Source organism: Hylobates moloch, unplaced genomic scaffold (assembly GCF_009828535.3).
Source record: "Hylobates moloch isolate HMO894 unplaced genomic scaffold, HMol_V3 SCAFFOLD_23, whole genome shotgun sequence".
NCBI lineage: Eukaryota > Metazoa > Chordata > Mammalia > Primates > Hylobatidae > Hylobates > Hylobates moloch.
In genome coordinates, this window is record NW_026652298.1 from 41,244,434 (window position 1) to 41,257,311 (window position 12,878).

A 12,878-nucleotide genomic window follows, 5' to 3' on the forward strand; every position below is an offset into this window, starting at 1 on the left:
CTCCTGACCTGAGGTGATAAGCCCGCCTCGGCCTCCCAAAGTGCTGGGATCACAGACGTGAGCCACTGCGCCCGGCCTCCTTCCCACTCTCCTGAAAGTGTGGGGCAGAATGTTCCGGAGGCCACAGGCTTGCGAGCAGGCACAGACATGAGAATCCAGCACAAACAGAGAGCCACGCCTCCTTTCTCTTCTCACTACATTTTTTTTACGGGGAAACAGTTGTTTTTCATTAAAATGTTATGTTCACATGCAATGGATTTATTGCTATTCTTACGCGAAAAAGTGAACATTTTTAAATGCTCTATTTCTAGTAGAGTGAATGTCCACAGCGGCCGCCCGCGTAAACAAAAGCTCGAATGGTTTCAGGATCGTGAAGGGTCCTGAGAGCAGAGTTCGGGAGCCGGGCTGGGCCAGCGTTGGGTAAGGATCCTTCCGGAACCCGGGATCACGGGGACGATCACACGGACCTGCGGCTCCACCCAGTGGCGACGGCGAGGACAGCAGGAGACCCCAGCGGGCAGGAGCGCGGCCTGAACCGCGTGGCCCCGGGGATCCGCCCAGGGCGGGCAGGGGTGTCCCGGGCCCTGGGGCACTGGGGGCTCGGGGCTGGCCGTCCTCCGCGGCAGGGCCGTCCTGCGGGGCGCAGGGTCCTGGGCGGCCTCCCCGGGCTCCACCAGCCGAGACCACAGGCGTCTCCAGATGCCGGGCAGCATTCCCTGGGGGCGGAACCGCCCCCACCCCGTGAGAGCTGCGCAGTCCACAACACAGGACGGTGCTGAGGGAGGCATCAGCATGGAGCGAAACATTCTCACACGATGGCCGAGGGCTCCGGGCACTTACTCCACCTCCGCTCCGTCCCACAGGGGCTCCAAGCCGGCCGCTCCCCACCATGGGAGCCGGGGTGGACCCACGGAGCGGGAGGGGGAGGCCATGTGGGTCCGGCGTCCTCGCCAGTCCCGCAGCAATGGCAGAGGGGATGTCTGTGCGGTCACTGCCGGGTCAGCGGCGCTGGAGGGGTTCAGGCCTGGGCGCTCCCTGGGGGTCTTAGCCTCTCCTTGCCTCCTGCTGGCCTCACAGACCCCGGGGGCTGCCATGCAGTCCTTGAGGCCCCCAGCCACCGCTGCGCCAAGGAGCACTGCCTGAGCTCTCAGCCCCATATGAGACATATATGATATACACACACACACGTATATAAAGTTACAGGTATGAAAAGGTTCATTGTGGCATTTTTTGGTAGACTGGTTTTTAGTAGGATGAGAAATGACATGGTTTTATTCTGTGTCTTATGAAGCTAAATGTTTATGCACAGAAAAGCAAACAAATCAGCCTTGAGGAGCCCGCAGCTGATAAGTGAGCGACTGTTTCTCCCTGTGTGGGGAACCCTCCTTGGTTCTGTCAGGGCTCACTCCTTCACTCCGGAGCAGGGACTTGGCTGTCATTCAACTCATCGGTGAGGTTTTATTTCTACAATTATGTTATTCTGTTATTCTTTGAGATAAGAGTCTTGCTCTGTCTCCCAGACTGGAGTGCAGTGGCGCGATCTCAGCTCACTGCGACCTCTGCCTCCTGGATTCAAGCAAGTGTCCTGCCTCAGCCTCCCGAGTAGCTGGGATTACAGGCGCCCACCACCATGCCCGGCTAATTTTGTATTTAGTAGAGACACGGTTTCTCCATGTTGGTCAGGCTAGTCTCAAACTCCCAACCTCAGGTGATCTGCCCACCTTGGCCTCCCCATGTGCTGGGATTATAGGCGTGAGCCTCTGCGCCCGGCCACAATTATGTTTTTCATGTGCAGGTGGCTCCTTGTTCTTTTTGCATGTCTCCCTGTTCTTCTTTGTTGTTCTTCCCTCATTTATCTCCTTGGGAACTGTAAACACAGCTCTTTCACGTTATTCCTTGGCTGCAACCCCCAACGTGCTGCTCTGTGGGCTGACCGGATCTGTGCAGCCTGTATGTCCTCCAATGTTGGAATATATTTGGTTGTTCTTTCTCGCACCTGCCCTGGTGGAGTGGGGGTCGGGGGTTCCAGGCAGAGGATTTTGAGGATTGTCTCTGACCAACCCCACGACGTGCTCCAGCCCTGAACTGGGTCTTCACAAGACTGTCTCAAGTCTGAGAGGTTCACACCTCACAGCTGGGAGCAGCAAGACCGTGGCGTCCTCCCAGACTAGCAGCCTGCCCACCTGCTCCTGAGGTGCGGGGTGCCCCCACCCCAGCCCTTCCCGCTCAGTCCATTCTCCTTGTCCTGCTCTTGTGGGTGCAGGGGCTGTCTGCAGTCCTCCACCTCCCCATCTGGGGAGTGGGACTCAGCCCACACCACTGCAGGCATCTCTAGGGGTAACTGAAGACCATGGTGACAATTCTCACCACAGAGCTTGAGTCCCCACCAGCCACTGAGTCTCGCCAGCACCAGCCTCTCTCAGCCTCTCCCATAGGACTGGGCAGGTATGAGACCCCAGCGCTCTGAGGCTACATCCCACCCTCGGTCATGTGAGTACTTTGTACTTTCTATTTTCACATTTAAGCCTTAGACACAATTTCTATGCAACAGAAAAAATCCCATCCAGAACCACGTAACCTCCAATTTTTTTTTTAACTTTTTAATTTTTTTTTTTTTTTTTTTTTTGAGACTGGGTTAAGAGACTGGCTAATTTTTGTGTTTTTGGTAGAGACAGAGTTTTGTCATGTTGCCTAGGCTGGTCTCAAACTCCTGGACTCAAGCAATCCACCCGCCTCAGCCTCCCACAGTGCTAGGATTACAGGTGTGAGCCACAGCGCCTGGCCAAAGCCCTGATTTCAATTAATAGTTTCCATTTAAGTTAACCTATGACTAAGCGCTTTGCATACGCCAGCATTCATGTTTTTTGGTTTGTTTAGAGACAAGGCCTCGCTCTGTGTCCCAGGCTGGAATCAGCTCACTGTAGCCTCAGCCTCCTGAGTAGCCTGGACAATAGGTGTGAGCCACCATGCCTAGTTTTTTTGTTTGTTTGTTTTGTTTTGAGAGATAGTGTTTTGCTATGTTGCCCAGGCAGGCCTTGAACTCCTGAGCTCAAGCAATCCTCCCTTCTCAGCCTCCCAAAGTGCTGGGATTATAGGCATGAGCCACCACCCCCAGCCTGTATTATTTTTAATGATGCCCACCTTGCCCCCGGCAGGCACTGTGCAAACAGTTTACGCGGCGTCTCAGTCAACCCTCCTGACAGCCCTGGGCAGCACTGTCCTCCCCGTCCTCTAACGAGCAGACCTCAGAGAGGTTGGGCCACTCACCCATGTCAACTACCTAATAAGTGGCACAGCCAGCCAGGAACCCAAGCCAAACACAGCCGTGTGGACAGCCGTCCCTCCATGCCACACCTCCTCCCTGCTGAGGGAGAAGACGGCCAGTCCCCGTCCACATCAAGTGTCCCGAGAACCAGGTCTGCCTCCCCACAGGGCAGTGCTCTGGCCACTGGCTCCTCAGTGCTGGAGCCTCCTTTGGGGCAGAGAGCAGCCCGGGGCAGCGCAGAGCGCACTGGACACCCCGCAGAAGCTCCAGAGGCAAACCCTCCACAGATCCGAGCTGCTCCAGAGCCCAGAGGTTCCGGGCCAAGGGGGCACACGCAGTTTGGGTTTGTGCTACTTCCCTGGGACATCCTGATGTGGCCTGTTTGGGAGAAGCTGCCAGGAACACCCTAACCTGTTGGCTCCATGTCCCAAGTCACCCAGCCCCGTCCCACACCCTCCCCGCTGCACCGTCTCTACTGAGGCCTCTGCAGGATCCATCTGGGACATGATGAAAGGCTCTGCGAACCCTCAAAGCCCAGGTACCATGGGGTCCAGATTTGGGCAGCATTTTCACAGAAAACTGCATCAGAAAGACTTCACTGCATCTCCCAGCCCTCCTCAGGGAACCAGAGGGGATCCATTCCTCACCCACAGCAACCTCTGCAGCCTCTCCTCAAATCCCCCAGCCTCTACCACAGCCTCCCCCTCCCCTCCCTTCCTTCTGTTAAATGAAGTCTATAGGAAGCCACTGGTGGCCGGGCACGCTGGCTCACGCCTGTAATCCCAGCACTTTAGGAGGCCGAGGCGGGAGGATCACTTGAGGTCAGGAGTTCGAGACCAGCCTGGCCAACATGGCAAACCCTCGTCTCTACTGAAAATACAAAAATTAGCACTGCGTTGTGGCATGTGCTTGTAATCTCAGACACCTGGGAGGCTCAGGCAGGAGAATCGCTTGAACCCGGACAGGTGGAGTGTTTGCAGTGACCTGAGATCACGCCACTGCACTCCGGCCTGGGCGACAGAGTGAGACTTCAACTCAAAAAAAAAAAAAAAAAAAAGTTCCAAGTCACCAAACTGAAGCTAAATTATTTATCTGAACTTCTGAGAAACTAGGAGAGTAATAACAGCCAAATCCCCAAACAGGCCGGTCCCGGCCGGTACAATAAGGAGTTCTCTTCTGCTTTCACCCTTACAAGAAAAGCAGCTTCGAAGTGAGCGATCCGTTTTCTGTTTCCACTTTCCTCAGCCCTTCTGTCTAGAAAACCAGCCTCCTCTGTTCAGCCCCGCCGGACACTCCCTGCTCTTTGTAGAACGAAGCGTTGCCCGAATCTAGCATCACGAATGAAGCCCACGAGGACCTTTAAACTAAATTTGTAACTCTGTCTTGCTTCAATTCCCTGGATCGGCTTATGCTGGGAGGGAAAGAGGGCAAATCAGACACTGTCCTAGTGGACGAGGAGGGAGACATCCGACCTGCCGTGGGTCATCTCAAGCACCTACTTGGCTGGGTGAAGGGATCCCTAGAGACCTCATAAAGCGCTACTTCTGGGTGTGTCTGCGAGAGGGTTTCCAGAGGAGCCTACCTGGGAGTCGGGGGACCAAGGAGAAGACCCTCCATGTGGGCGGATACCATCAATTGCCTGGGGGCCCAGATAGAACAAAAAGGGGCTGGGCACGGTGGTCCACGCCTGTAATCCCAGCACTTTGGGAGGCTGAGGCAGGCGGATCACTTGAGGTCAGGAGTTCGAGACTAGCCTGGCCATGGTGATACCCCATCTCTACTAAAAAATACAAAAAAAATTAGCCAGGCATGGTGGCATGCACCAGTAGTCCCAGCTACTCCGCAGACTGAGGCAGGAGACTTGCTTGAACCTGGGAGGTGGACGCTGCAGTGAGCTGAGGTCGTGCCACTGCACTGCATTCTGTCTCTAGCCTAGGAGACAGAGCGAGACTCTCAAAAAAAAAAAAAAAAAAAAAAAAGAGGGAAAAGGAGTTCTGCTCTTGTTCCTGGCGCTGGGACTCTCTCTTCCTCCTCCTGCCCTTGGACATCAGAACCCCATGGCCCCCAGCCTTGGGACTCCAGGACTTAACACCAGCGGCTCCTTGGATTCTCAGCTTTCAGCCCTGGCCTGAGAGTCACACCTTTAGCTCCCCCGGTTCTTCCGTTTCCTGACTTGGACCGAGCCAGGCTGCCAGCATCCCAGGTCTCAGGCTTGCAGATGGCATCCCTCCCGGGATTTCTCCGCCTCCCTAACCGCATGGTCCAATTCCCCTAACAAACCCACTCTCATCCGTCTATTCATCTCTCTCTCCAATATATTGGTTGGCCTCTGGAGAATGCCTACTGATGCGACGCCTGTTTCTGTACACTGGCTTCTGCCTCAGATCTCACAGGTGTGCCAAGGAAGAAGCATTCCAGATCTCATTTAGGAAACTGTGGAGGACGGTGTGCAAGACAGCCCTGACCGTCTTACCTCAGTTTCCCCACCTGTAAGAGGGGTTTGGCCATATCAGGACCCCAATTCGGGCTGCCAAAAGGACAGAACGAAGCCGAAGACGGAGCCGGGCAAGTTACTGCCTCTCCGTGTGTTGCTGGGCAGGTAACTACAGACGCGAGGTCAGATCTCACTCTCCGTTCCCCTCACCTTGGGGACGCATCGTCGGCGACCCCCGTCCCCCCACCGACCCCCCGCCGTTCCTTTTCTCTTCCCACCGTGGGCTCAGAAACAGGACCGGGGCCTTCCTTACCCCGCAGCCCACCTTCCCCCTTTAAATACGGAGCCTCAAAACCATCTCTGGAGAAAGGCATCCACGTGTCCCCCAGGCGCGACCTCGACCTTGTCGAGACTCCCTTCGAAGCCCACCGAGGCCTGTCCCGGGTACTTCTTGGTTTACAACTGAAATGGACCAGAAAGACAGCGGGCATCCTTCTGGATCATCTGATGCTGCAGGACCTGCGCCTTTCGCCATCTTCGAGATATTTTACGGTCCTGGAGTTGAAGAAAACGTCGAGCAATGCGAGCGACTCTCGACCAGCGTCGCGTCCGTCAAATGCAATCGATCATCGCCAGTGGAGAGCGACCGGATATGAGACCCCTGCCCGACTCCAACATGGCCGCCCAGCCCACGACCGAGGCCTGGGCGGCCGCTGCCAGGAGCCAAGATGGCTGCGTCGAGCGCTGACGTCACGCGGGCGGCCACCGTGCGCGCCCCGCCCTTTCCTGCTGGGACCCGGAAATTATCTCCCAAGGCGGAAGTAAACGGCGCGCGACGGTCAGTTGAAAAGTTGGCGGGCGCGGGCGAAGGCTGCGAGCGGGGCCGTCCGGGTGGTCGGGGCGACTGCTCCGAGGGCCCGCCACGCCCTGCGGCCAGCCCTGACCGTCTTACCTCAGTTTCCCCACCTGTAAGAGGGGTCCGCGGGCGGGTCCCTTTGCCATCCTCCTTCTCTAAATGCAGGGACAGAAGACGGCCGCTGACGGGACGGCCACAGGTGCCCAGGCCCGGCGCCTGCACGCGGGGCTCGCGCCCGGGTGTTTGGCCATATCGGGAGGCGGCAGGCGGCCCTGGCGAGGGCACAGGCGGGTCAGGGAGCAGCGCTGGCTGAGGTCCGGCGGCCAGAGGGAGCGGGAGGGAAGGTGCGGGGCCTGGGCTGCTGCCTCCTGGGCACATGTAGCTTTCGAGGGTCACACCGCGGGGAGAGGTGACATTTTGAAAAGGTAATGGGGGCCACGACCCCTCCAGAGGCTGTAGGGAGGACCCTTCCTGCCTCTTTCAGCTCCTGGGGGCTCTGCGAGCTCCAGGCGTCCTTAAGAGGCTTGTGGCCGCGTGGCTCCAAACTTTTTTTTTTTTTTTTTTGAGACGGAGTCTCGCTCTGTCGCCCAGGCTGGAGTGCAGTGGCGCAATCTCGGCTCACTGCAAGCTCCGCCTCCCGGGTTCTCGCCATTCGCCTGCCTCAGCCTCCCGAGTAGCTGGGACTACAGGCGCCCGCCACCATGCCCAGCTAACTTTTTTTTTAGTAGAGATGGGGTTTCACCGAGTTAGCCAGGATGGTCTCAACCTCCTGACCTCGTGATCCGCCCGCCTCAGCCTCCCAAAGTGCTGGGATTACAGTCCTGAGCCACCAGCCCCGGCCCAAACTTTTCTTTTTCTTGAGATGGAGTCTCCCTCTGTCGCCCAGGCTGGAGTGCAATGGCATGATCTCGGCTCACTGCAAGCTCCGCCTCCCGGGTTCAAGCGATTCTCCTGCCTCAGCCTCCCGAATAACTGGGACTACAAGCGCGCGGGCCACCACCCCTGGCTAATTTTTGTATTTTTAGTAGAGACAGGTTTCCACCATGTTGGCCAGGTGGTCCGCCCACTTTGGCCTCCCGAAGTGCTGGGATTACACACGTGGGCCACCGCGCCCGGCCTCAACTTTTTTTGAGACAGTCTTGCTCTCGCCCAGGCTGGAGTGCAGTGACATTATCTCAGCTCACTGCAGCTTCCACCTCCCAGGCTCAAGCAATCCTCCCACCTCAGCCTTTCCAATAGCTGGGACCACAGGTGCGCACCACCACACCCAGCTAATTTTTGTATTTTTTTATAGAGATAGGGTCTCACTTTGTTGTCCAGGCTGGTCTCCAGCTCCTGAGCTCAAAGGATCCTCCCGCCTTGGCCTTCATAAGTGCTGGGATTACAGGTGTAAGCCACTACTTCCTGTCGTCTACTTTCTGTATTTTGCAAATAAAACGTTTGCAGGTCATGTGAAATATCAAGTGATTGATCTGTGGGGACGCAGACGCCTTCCTCAGAGCCCCTCCCTTGCTCCTGCCCCAGCCAGCCTTGTGCATGTGCACATACCTAGGCTACTCAGGGGCTCTCTGCTGCCCACTGAGTGCGAGGACTCTCGGGCGCTGCAGGGACCTGGGTGCTGCCACACGGGTGGACAGCCCATGGTGGCCGGTTGGAGGCCTCTGGCACAGACCCTGCACACCTGGAGGCTTCTGCTGGCAAAGCCCTGGGACCTAAGACCAGATGCCCAGGGCTATGGCCCACTTGGGATGACACACAGGGTCCACAGATGTGTGCATCTACCCCAGTGACCCCCTTTTTGGGGTGCATGTGTCTGTTCTGGGGCTGCTGTGGGCCCCAGGGGTTGGGGGTGGACAGTGTCCCCTTGTGAGAAGGCCGGTGTGGCAGGAGCTCCCTGTGGGCGCAGGCCAGGCCCTGGAACGGTCTGTGCCTCGCACACTGCGTTTGTGAGCGGCCGCGCTGTTGCTGAGCTGTTCAGGAGCTCAGAAATCCAGGCCTGCGTCTTTCTGCCCCACGTGGTGGTAGAGAGAGCCAGGAAGTGAGTGCCGGCCACCCAGGGCCCCAGGCTTATTTCCCAAAACGGAGCTTGGCCCCCTGTGGTCTGATCTCCATGTAGCAGGATGCACATTCGAGGCCTGTGACCCATGGGGCGGGAAGTGGGGTGTGCAGCTGCCCCACCCGTGTTGGGGTGACCTGGCTGTCCCCAGCAGCCACCTCTGTACGGGGGCTTCCGGTCAGTTCAGGCCATCCTAGCGTCTGGCTGGGCTCTGCCAAACCCACTTGCCAATCAGATTTGGAAGACTGGACATTCCCTGGTTTCCCTAGCCCCAGAAGCAGCAGCAGGGCCACCCCCTGCACTGGGGGTCCCAGGATCCCCGATGGGCTGCAGCGTGACCCGTCCAGGGTCTTAGAGGCCAACCTGGACTCACAGCATGTCCTGTGGTTAGTGGTACAGGCGGGTCCTTGGGCCCTGATGCACTTACAGTGGTGGCCGCCCAGCCCAGGATGTTTGAATGAAGCCGTGGGGACGGCCAGAGGCCAAAACACACTGTCATAACTTCTAGTTGTCCTTGGGCAAAATCACTGGACTTTTGTCATCCCTTTTTTTTTTTTTTGAGACAAGGTCTCCCTGTTGTGAGCTGTGGCATGATCACAGCTTACTGCAGCCTCCACCTTCCAAGCTCAAGGGATCCTCTAGCCTCAGCCTCCCAAAGTGCTGGGATGACCGGTGTGAGCCACTGCACCCAGCCTAGTCATCCGAAAGCAAGTGTCTGTGTGTGTGGGCCGGGACTCTCCCAAAGCCAGAGGCCCTGTCAGGCTGCTGCACGGCTCTGGCCATCACCCTGCGGATCACGGGCTCCTAGGAAAGCCGCCCCAGGGACCACAACACCGGAGGGTGGCCTGGGGCAGAAGGCGCGACTCACTCTCCCTCCTCTTCCCCCACAGACCTTGGAAAAGTCTCGCCTCAAGGCCTCCCAGCACCCTCAGCCGAGCAAATGTGCATCTATTTTGGAAAATCTGCGACTTCTTTGAGCTGGTGCTCTTGAAAGAGTAATTTGGTGTAGCCGGCAGTTGGGGGCCTCTGAACCCAGCAGCCTGTTAATTTTGCCCGTCGGTTCCCCTTAAACACACTCAAGGTCTGAATGGGGGCAGCACCCCGTCCCCGGGAGCCCAGCCGGCATTGCTTCTGGTGACACACTGACCTCCAGTCCTCAGGCCAGGAGCCAGGGCGTCCGAGCCCGTGGGATCCACCGCGCAGCCTGCTTCTGTGCTTCCAGGGCCTCCTACCTCAGGCCATGCTTCTGGTTAGCAAAGAGATACCTAGGTTTTCAGGAGACGGGCGTCTCTAAAGTAGGAAACCTGCGGCGACTGTAACCACGCACTGACCTGCAGCTGTTCAGAATAAACCGAGCTAAGGCAGGCACGTTACCCCGAGGCTGCAGTGCGAGCGTGGCTACCGCCAAGCCCCTAGCAGGCCCCTGACTACACAATGGAGGTCAGGTGTGGATGACAGCCACGCACCCGGGATTCCCTTGAAGTTTTTTTTTTTTTTAATTTAAGTTTTAGGGTACATGTGCACAACATGTAGGTTTGTTACATATGTATGCATGTGCCATGTTGGTGTGCTGCACCCATTAACTCGTCTTTTAACATTAGGTATAGCTCCTAATGCTGTCCCTCCCCCCCTCCCCCGACCCCATCCCTTGAAGTTTTCCGTTCTGTTTTCTGTGCTTGGGTTCAAGAGCTTAAATTGTTTTTGAAAATCACTTTGAAACTTTCACAGAGGACATAAAAGTCGTTGCCGTGAGCTCCAGTTAACTAGGTGGGGTGAGCTTCCTTTGCTGAGGAGCTTCCTTCGTTATTTCCCCAGGCCCCAGGTTTGCGGTTTTGTTTGCAGGGACTGAGCGACGTCAGCGTGTCCTCCACACACTTTCACCCACCGCCCCCAGGCTGCTTGGGGCCTGCAGGCCACAGGGTCCCCCTAGGACAGCCAGAGCCCTCTGCAGAGCCTAGGGCACAGGCGGGCGGAGGACGGCGCTGGTCCTGGGTCCCCAGCTCAGCACTTTGTCCCTCCGTTCCCTGGAGAGTTGACTAGTGTCGGGGGCTGTCTCCCCCACCCACTCAGAGTTGAGGCCACGTGAGAGGCCAGTCCCGGGAGACCCCGCTGCAGCTTCCCGCTAGGACGGGGTCAGAGCCCCCTGTGCCAGTGTGGGACCAAGCCCTAAAGTCAGCGTGAAGGGCCTCCGGCCTCCCGTGCTTCCCCCACGGTCTTGGTTGGCTGTAAATGGGAGGTCTCGATGCTCCTGCCCCAAGCCAGGCCCAGGGGCACAGCCCCATGCCTGGTGGGTCAGGAGCCCCTCGGGCCAGGGACAGCCATTTCTAGGCCAGCGGAAGAGCCCTGCATGTTCTCACCCAGCGGCCCAATTAGTGGCCCAATTTCAGAAAGGAGCCCCTGGCCTCGGGAGGCTGTGGTCACTCCAGTGGCGGAATGGCTGCCATTCCTCCCAGTGAGAATCGCTGAAGCCAGGTCCAGCTGTGGGGCCGGGGGAGGCAGATTCTTGCCCCCAAGGCTGACTCCAGCTCAAGGGGTCAGCGCCCGGATGTGTCTGGGGGTTTCCGAGTGCAGCCTTGGTAGGAAGGTCGAAGTCAGTCTTCGAGACCCCCTTCTTACTGAGGATGCGCCCTCACAGCCCCTCACACAGGAGCGGAGGTTACTGCACCCACCCAGGTCAGCACAGGACCTGCTTCTGATTCTGGGGGTCCACACGACACGGGGGGGTGACTGGTGCCCCCTCAGCGACCGGAAACACCACAGAAGTGGGGTGAGAGACGGGACCCATCACATGCCTGGGACATGGGCCTGGAGCAGACCCAAGGCCCTCGGCTCACCCTGGCCCTGCCCCCACTTCCCTCAACCTCCTCCTGCCCTTGGCCTTGGGGGTCGCCCAGACCCTGCTCAGGTAGGCAGGCCGGATCCACCATGCAGGTGCACACAGCCACTTCCCTGCTGAGACGCTGAAGACTGGCAGGATCTGCCTGGATCAGCCCCACGGCCCGTCTCGGCTGTCCTGGTGGCCCACACCACACTCCAACCCGTGTCCTGATTCGCTGGGGGCACTGGCCATGCTGGACAGAGCTCAGGCACCCTCAGTGACCTTACTGGGTCCCGTGAATTGCCCAAAAGCCAGAACCTGGAGTCTTGGTGACCCCATTAGGAGACTCCCTAGGTCCCTCCAGATGAGCGGCAAAGGCCGCTTGGGATCCTGAGAGCGGCCACAGAACCCCCAGCTCTCACAACTCAGCTGCAGAGCTCAGGGTGTCCCCCTGCCTGGCCCTGGCTCCGGTTCCAAGCCACCTGCTGTCCCAGTGAACGTGGGGGACATGCCCTGGGGTCCCCCCCCGCCTTGCCTGCATCCTGGGGTGGCACACACCCCTCCCCTAACAGCCATTTCACTGCCTGGCGCCCGGGCAGAGTGGTGCCCCCAGCCACAGGGAGAGCCCTCAGCAGCCCAGAAACTAAGGTGCATCTGGAGTCACAGCACCCAAGGGCACAGGCAGGGCACAGCAGGCACTGGGACCAGAAGACCTCGTCTAGCCCCCACTATGCCAAGAGGGGCAACCATCTGCCCTGAGGAGGAGGCCTGGTGCCCTGGGCTTTAAGCTGCCCCACCCCACCCCCAAATCCATAATATAAATAATCCCTTCCCTCATGTGCCCCAGTTCCAGAGGCGCCTCTGATCCAGCCGACCCACATCAGAGCGGGAGGTGCAGGTGGCCCCGATTCACGGAGTCACAGTGGCAGGAAGTCCTGCTGAGTGACTTCAGGGGCCTGGGCACCCGAGAGGGACAGGGCCCACCTCTCCCTGACAACCCCTGCAGGGCTCTGGGCCACCCCAAGCAGGCCAGGTGGTTCCCTGTGACACTGGGGAAGGCAGAGTGACCTGCTCACAGGCTCCTGGCTCTGGCAGCACCCGCCAAGGGCCTGGCACAGGCTTCCCCATGGGTTGCCCAGCTTCTGCAGGGACTGAGTTTGGGGAGCTTGGCCCTGTGTCCCCAGAGGCTGCTGTTGCTGCCTGGGGGCCCCTACCTAGGATGCAGCCTGGTGCGTACGTCACCTGCTGGTACACGGGGCACAGCTCCCACAGGAGCCCAAGGGGTGCACCCAGGGCAGGGTGGGAGGAGACACGGGGAAACGTGACGGAGGAAAAAGGATCAGTCTCAGCTCTGCAGGCTGACAGGTGCGGAGCCCCAAAGGGAAGCCCCCTCCCCAGAGCCTCGAGGTGACACAACCCCAGCCCGAGTGCTGCAGCTGGGGTCACCTC